Below are 6,664 nucleotides of genomic sequence, written 5' to 3'. Positions count from 1 at the left end.
GCTGCTCGGATCGAGCGGAAGAAAAGTCAAGGGGGAATGAAGTAAAATCAAATCAAAGAAGGTAGAAATCCTATATACTAAACTAACCAATAAACAGAAAAAGATGAACCATTTCATAATAGAAAGAGCCCGCTGTAACTTGGGCCTTGTTAGATAGAAGCAAAAGACTTTCACTTCTAAATCCAAAGGGAGAATGAACCTAAGAATAACATAGAAAGTCAAGAAGAAAAGGCATCACTTTCCAATACCTACAGCAGCTCCCGCTGAAGCAATTGTAGCAGCTCCGGCACCCATTGATTTTGCACCTTCTAACATCTCGAATTGAGAAAGTCTCGTCACGCTCTTTCATTCACGATTTTATGTTCTCGTCGCTTCCTGTTGTTGGGCTTGGGAAGGGAAAGTCTCAAGTATGTGCTTATTCCACTTCCATTCCCACCGGAAGGGCACCCTATTTTCAGTTAACGCAATCAAGAGGTGGTAGGTGTGGCGTTGGTTTTGCACCGTGTTCCACACGTACAATCCGAGTAGGGTGAGGATCACGAAGACAAAAAGACTCAATAGTGAATAGATGGTGCAAGGGTGCTGTTCCAATAATTCCAATAGCTTCATTCGACATAATTTACCGGACATTCCGCTTCTTTTCTTGCTCTAAAAAAAATGAAGAAAGACTTGTTTGTTGTAAATCGCTGGTTGGGTTTACCCATCAAGAAAGACATGTGGGATTGGGGGACATCTAGAACTAAGTCAAGACTGACTACAATTAAAGAAATCACTACACACTGTCTATCTATCTGTTTCCATCTAATCAAAGACAGTTCCATTCGATCTTAGGCGATCCCAGGTTACCGACTCTCCGGCCTCATTTCGAGGCACGATTGGAGAGCTCCTTGGGCCCGCCGCTTTCTCCAAAATGGAAAACTTTCAAGATTAGCGTACTTTTCTATCTATCACTTACGTCATTTCTTGTTGTCAGTCAATCTTCATCAAGACAGTTGACCGAGTCGAAACCTATTGCTCAAGTCTTCCGAACCCGAATAACGAGAAAACTTTTCTCTTATATACGATACCATCAGACGCGCATTCCTTGGGATCAGAAGGAAGACTCTTTCATTTCAACGTCTACTCAGTTTGCTATCTTTTTCAGGATAAGGATCGGCCTATCCAACCACTATGGGATATGAGGTTTTTCCTCGGCTGCACAATCCGATGTGCAGAACTACTGAACGGAAAAAGGATCCTATTCCTCAGTCGACTTCCACCCGCCCGGCTAGTTGCATCAAAGGCATTAATTGTTTGACGGAGTTCTTTTCCGAGAGGGAAGAAGGGCAAGCAGGTCCCCCAAACGGTCTCAGAGTACGCAAGTCTTCGATTGGAGAAAGAGGTCGGGTTAGGGCAGGAAGGCTAAAGCTGCCGTTAAGCGGTTAAGTAGGAAGGATAGGTCTATAGTTGTTGTAGTAGAAGCTAAAGGTTGTCAACTTACGTTCTGTTCCAGCTTGAAAGTGAAGACGAAGCCAGCCGTTGAGTTGAAAGTTTGAGCGCTGTGTTGCGGCATGGGCCCTTAAGCTTCTTAGGCAAACTCTTTCATAACCTTGTCCCTTGTGTCGTTGAAAGGAGTCTAAAGCCAGATAAGATCATTCCCTAAGGGACTAGTCCTTCTATCTGACTTCTTCTACTCAATCAGCATGAAAAAAAAAGGCATAGAAGGGTGCAATACTTCTATCTTTCTGCCACTTCGTCTTGTACCTGTCCTTTTGGGACAGCCTCTCTCTTCACACCTTGAACCAGGACTAAAACCTATCCCTTCTATTATGATATGAATAAATCCTACTTAACCGCTAAAGGAACGTAGTTGCATTTCTATTCTATAAGGAGAGGGATTGAAGCTTCTTTGATAGAACCTGGGAGAGGTATGTTTCATTGCAGGTTCTTTAGAGCTTGGAGTTTAGAAGCATACTTGTTAGAGTAAGGAGCGGAGATACTCGACTGATAGGGAGAGGAACGAAGTAGCGTGTTGTTGATAGAACAAGGTATGAAGTAGCTCGACATTATAAAAGGAGAGGGGTTGGCTGGCTTCCCTACTTCGTCTTCTATCTTTCTTCCACCCCCTGGACACCATTCTACCCAGAACTCGTGTATGGATCGAGAGCTTAGAATGCCGTTAGAGAAAAGGCGTCATGAGTGGAAACACTCAGATGTGAGGTTAGTGACCTCAGTCTGTGGAGGTCCTTCAGACCCACGGGCGTGGGTGAAGGTTACACTGTAACAGGTGTATATTTTCGCTCATATCCTGAGCGGGTATTTGATTGAAGTGTCAAATACGCCGTCCTGGTCCTACTAAGATCAGCGCCAACCATTGGCAGCACAAGATCGCTGCGAGGAGAGTGCCCGACCTATTTGTCTTTCTCGCACCGATGATTAAACATAATTGCGTTATGAAAGAATGTTCGATCATCAAACTAAGACTCACTGAAAGCTGCCGTTCACGTCAGGGCATATAGATCAGCGGATATGTAGTTTCGTGTACTGATTCTCTTCGAGATTGGGTTGGTGTTCAGTGTGGGCAGTCTCATTTGCTAATCTATATGTTTTCAGTTTCAAGAGGGAAGAAGCGGGGTAGAGTAATTGGTCAACTCATCAGGCTCATGACCTGAAGATTGCAGGTTCGAATCCTGTCCCCGCCTAATCATCTGAGGCCGTAGTCAGCCTCAATCTTTCTGATTCGTAAGTAACTCAGTGAGTGCTTTCCTTTTCCCATGTCTTTTTTGGTCAACAACCAACCACATCTCTATATAGTCAAAACACTAGTCCTACAGGCTTGACGGGGTTCAGTCTGTATGGAGGGAAGATTTTTTTGAATGTAAGTAAAATGGATAAAAAGATCGATTTTTTTTCTTTTTCGTTTCTTATCTATCCCATAGCTGTTGTTGTTCTCTATTCCCTTTTTAGAGGGGGGCGCCCACCCGCATTGAATCTCCCCGATCCGGGTCTCGATCTCACTTTTGCCTTTTATGCTTTGCATTCATAAATGAATATTCGACTTGAAACCCTGTTCAAGGAACGCTTTGGGGAGTATTACGTATTGCCAGACGGCTTCACTTTCTCAGCCGGGGCATCTAGACTCACAAGTTGAAACCTTACAGGGTTTGCAAGATATCTTTGTTGATCTATTTTTTGAAGGGGGGCAAAGCCCTTCTTTTTTGACTGCTTTGGAGTTTGTTCTTAATTGGGTGGAGAAAGATGATTCGCTTTTTTTATGTTCCTTTAGCCTTTCGTGGAGATCGAATCCCGACTTTTTCTGACTGATGAACGAAATTAGTGCAGCGGCAAGGAGCGTTTTTGACTTCCTAACATGGATACCAAGTCTGGGTCAGAGAATTCATAGTAAGGCGATACGCTCTCCGATGCAGTAGATCAGCGGACCGGAAGATTAGCATGTGAGGCGAGAGTGTCCGGTCTGCTTCAAGTCCTGCCGTTCAATACTGGACTTCTTCTTCCGCTTCCAGGAGCAGCCTCTATCCTGTTGAGGTGAGGCCTTTGACTCCGCTTGCCTCTACTTTTCATGTCAAGCGTACAAGTGTAGTTTAGTGGGATTGACTTCTAAAGACAGGAATTCTTTTTCATCTCCTCGGGCAAGACCCTGTATAAGTCGACGTCTTAACCTGACTTCCTGAGCTCAGAGATTTGATGATAGGGATTGTTCACAGCACTAGTTGTCACCGTCTAATCCTTTCATAAAAGACATTCACTGACCCACGTAGGACTGCTGAATGGAATGATTCCTCCCCCGAGGGTGATGGAAGGGGGGGCACGACCCGATCTAAGATTACTCCCTGAGCAGAGTCTGACTTTTCGAAAAGAAGAGAGGAAGGGGCGTACCAAAAAGTTCTCCAATTCGATGAGGACAAGCAGGCACAACAATCCCAGGAAAGGTTCGAAGCACGTAGTTGCAAAGCTAATATTCAGAAGTTCAGTTCGTGAGATAGCTCCCCGGACCAGATCTTTTTGATAGATTCCTAGTACCGACCTTCCGTTCAGTGTAGGGAAGGGATTTGCCCCAAGCCAACAAGGAAGCAAAGTACCCGTGCTATCAGTACAAGTATAAGCCGGATCGTACCACACGGGAGCAGGATCCGCGTTCCACCTCTAAACCATAGGATCGGGCAATTAGAATCATGCCACTTTTTTATGGCAGGTTGAAGTTTCAGGCCAAGGGCGAAAGCAACTATGACTGACATCCTTAGATGAGCTTCAGGCCACTTGACCAATAGGCAAGCTCAAGTAGCTTTCAATCGGGGAGGATCAAGTCCAAAAGAAAGAGTGAAGGATCTGTCTTTTTTCCCAGCTGTATGAAGAAACCAAGCCAACCGAAACCGATTCAAGAGCCCTTCTATTTTTTATGTTATTTTATTATTACTTTTGCTCTGACTTTGAGCGATTCCATATCAACTAATGGAATCATAATAATAATTTCAATGAAAGGTTTAAGTAGTGCTTTTTTATTAATTCAATTATATGATGTTGTTCTACCTATTTGTCTGCCGAGGAACGTAGTCGCTTTCTGGTTGAGTTGAGCGTATGTCTTTGCCCAGATATTTTTCCTTTGTTTGAAAAAGACTAACTACTATAGTATAGTAAGGGGCCTTTTCTTGCTCGTTAGCGCTGTTTTTTGATTGCAGGGCGCTAGCTTACTAATAAAGAATAAATATATATATATAGGGCTTTTTTCTTTCATCTTTCAGCTTGATCGGAATCGATTCTATGATTGAATAGCAGAAGTGCTACTTATTAATTAGTAGTATAAACTCGGAGAGACAGACAGAGAGGCAATCATACCTGCTAACTCCTAGGATGAGAAGTAGGTCCCTTGTTTTTGGCAGGAATAGTTCCATTGTTGCCCCTCGGGAGAGTGAGTCTACTTAGCGAACTGGCAGGACGCGGAGATCGATTGATAAAGATGAATCTCGAGAGTGGATGGTTGACCGCCGCCCCCTTGTCCTGGAGGCTCTCCGGCCGAGGAGGGGCTTGCTATCGTAACCTTTTATCCCGGTGTATGTGAAAAAGAGTGACGAACCCTTTTTTGTTCGGTCATAGGTTGGTGTCCAAAGAACGAGAGTCGGCTTCCTTAACTTAAGTCCGTTGTTCCTCAGTAGCTCAGTGGTAGAGCGGTCGGCTGTTAACTGACTGGTCGTAGGTTCAAATCCTACTTGGGGAGAATTTGGAGTTATAGCTTTTCTGACCTAGCGACCCCTGTCCTTCCCCTTAGTTTCTAAACTAGCAGAATCGTGGGACATCCAAAGTGGGAAGTTTCTTGTTTCTTTTTTTTCTATTTCTTACTCCCTTTTTTAGTTTAGGAACTTGGTTCGTTCAATTCACTTGCTCATGAACTCGCAGCTTCGCCAGAAGCGACTAGGGGGGAGCTGTCGTAGAAGCTTTGCCCTTTGTACAGAGATTGTTATGAACTGACTAGCGGAACGCTAGCTAAGCTAAAAAAGAGTCTGAGTTCCCTTCAATCAAATCAATAAGCTTTATTTCAGGTTTTTATCCCTCCTTCTTAGAACCCATTGATGGAGGGGGGCCTCGGCCCGGGAAGGGGAGAGTGGCCGAGTGGTCAAAAGCGACAGACTGTAAATCTGTTGAAGTTTTTCTACGTAGGTTCGAATCCTGCCTCTCCCACTTGTTTGTTGTAGACTTCTTCGAAGAGAAAGGGGGAGAAAGAAATCCTATAGCTTAGCTTGAGTAAAGCCCATTAGTATTAGTAGTAATTGGATCTTTTCTAAGGTTTGAGGATGCTGTACCGATAGGTGCGGGAGATTTATATTGATATAAAGATAACGTCAGCATATTGGCTCCAGCCGGTAGCACGGGGCTTGCGAATTCTTCGATCCATACCCTCTGAGTTAAAGAGTGGGTCGGCACAGTTTTCCAGGTTGGTTCAAACTTCATCCCTTGTTCAAGGGGAATAGTTTGAATCTGGGGTACATAACGGTTTACAAGACGATTGAAGGACTCCTTTATGGAGCCAACCAACTCAACAACAGTGTCCATACAAGACACCGGCTGAGATATACTGGAAAAGTGTTTTCTACCCGTTTTGCTAAGGTTATAATCTTAGAAAAGGAGAAGAAAGATACCATTTAACCAGCATATCCGCCTTTTGATCCCGTACACATATCATCCTTCTATGATGGGAAGGGATTTACCTGGGCTTGCACTGGAAATCCTATGAGAATATGACAATAGGAGTTTTCTTAACTGCTAAGCTTACACAGACTCCTGAAAGATTCGGACGAAGGCATTCCAAAAAAAAAAAAGAAGAAAGCTATTTATACGCTAGAGCCTTACAGAGACTTCCTAAAAAGAAGTGACCTTATCTAAATCTAAGGTAAAAACTCAAAGGCCCACATGCTTTCCTTTTTTGCTTGCCTAAGTCCCTTTTTCTACATATGGATTGAAAAAAGTTTTTCGGCCTGTCATGGACAGAAACTAAACCAGGCTCGCGTAGATACATTACCTGAACCATGCTTTTCCCAAGCGGGGGTCTAAGACCCTTTTCGGAAGCAAAACCCAGAGCAAAGGGGGGCACGGACAGCAGTTAGAACATACAGATAAGAGCACATAGCATCACTTACATCAGAAGTGGGATCACTCACTTCAAACCTTACTT

At 43.9% G+C, this 6,664-nt stretch overlaps 1 non-coding gene across 1 annotated transcript; it reads left to right on the top strand.

Annotated features, from left to right (window-relative positions):
* Nucleotides 1-5,590: 5,590 nt before the first annotated feature.
* Nucleotides 5,591-5,673, top strand: TRNAY-GUA (transfer RNA tyrosine (anticodon GUA)). The gene has a single exon. It is a non-coding gene; the product is annotated as a tRNA-Tyr (tRNA).
* Nucleotides 5,674-6,664: the final 991 nt, after the last annotated feature.

Source organism: Vigna unguiculata, unplaced genomic scaffold (genome assembly GCF_037176805.1).
Source record: "Vigna unguiculata cultivar grain cowpea cultivar isolate G323 ecotype 2 unplaced genomic scaffold, ASM3717680v1 ptg000139l, whole genome shotgun sequence".
Classification (NCBI taxonomy): domain Eukaryota; kingdom Viridiplantae; phylum Streptophyta; class Magnoliopsida; order Fabales; family Fabaceae; genus Vigna; species Vigna unguiculata.
Note: the sequence above shows the minus strand (reverse complement) of the source record. Positions and strands in the feature narration are given on the sequence as shown.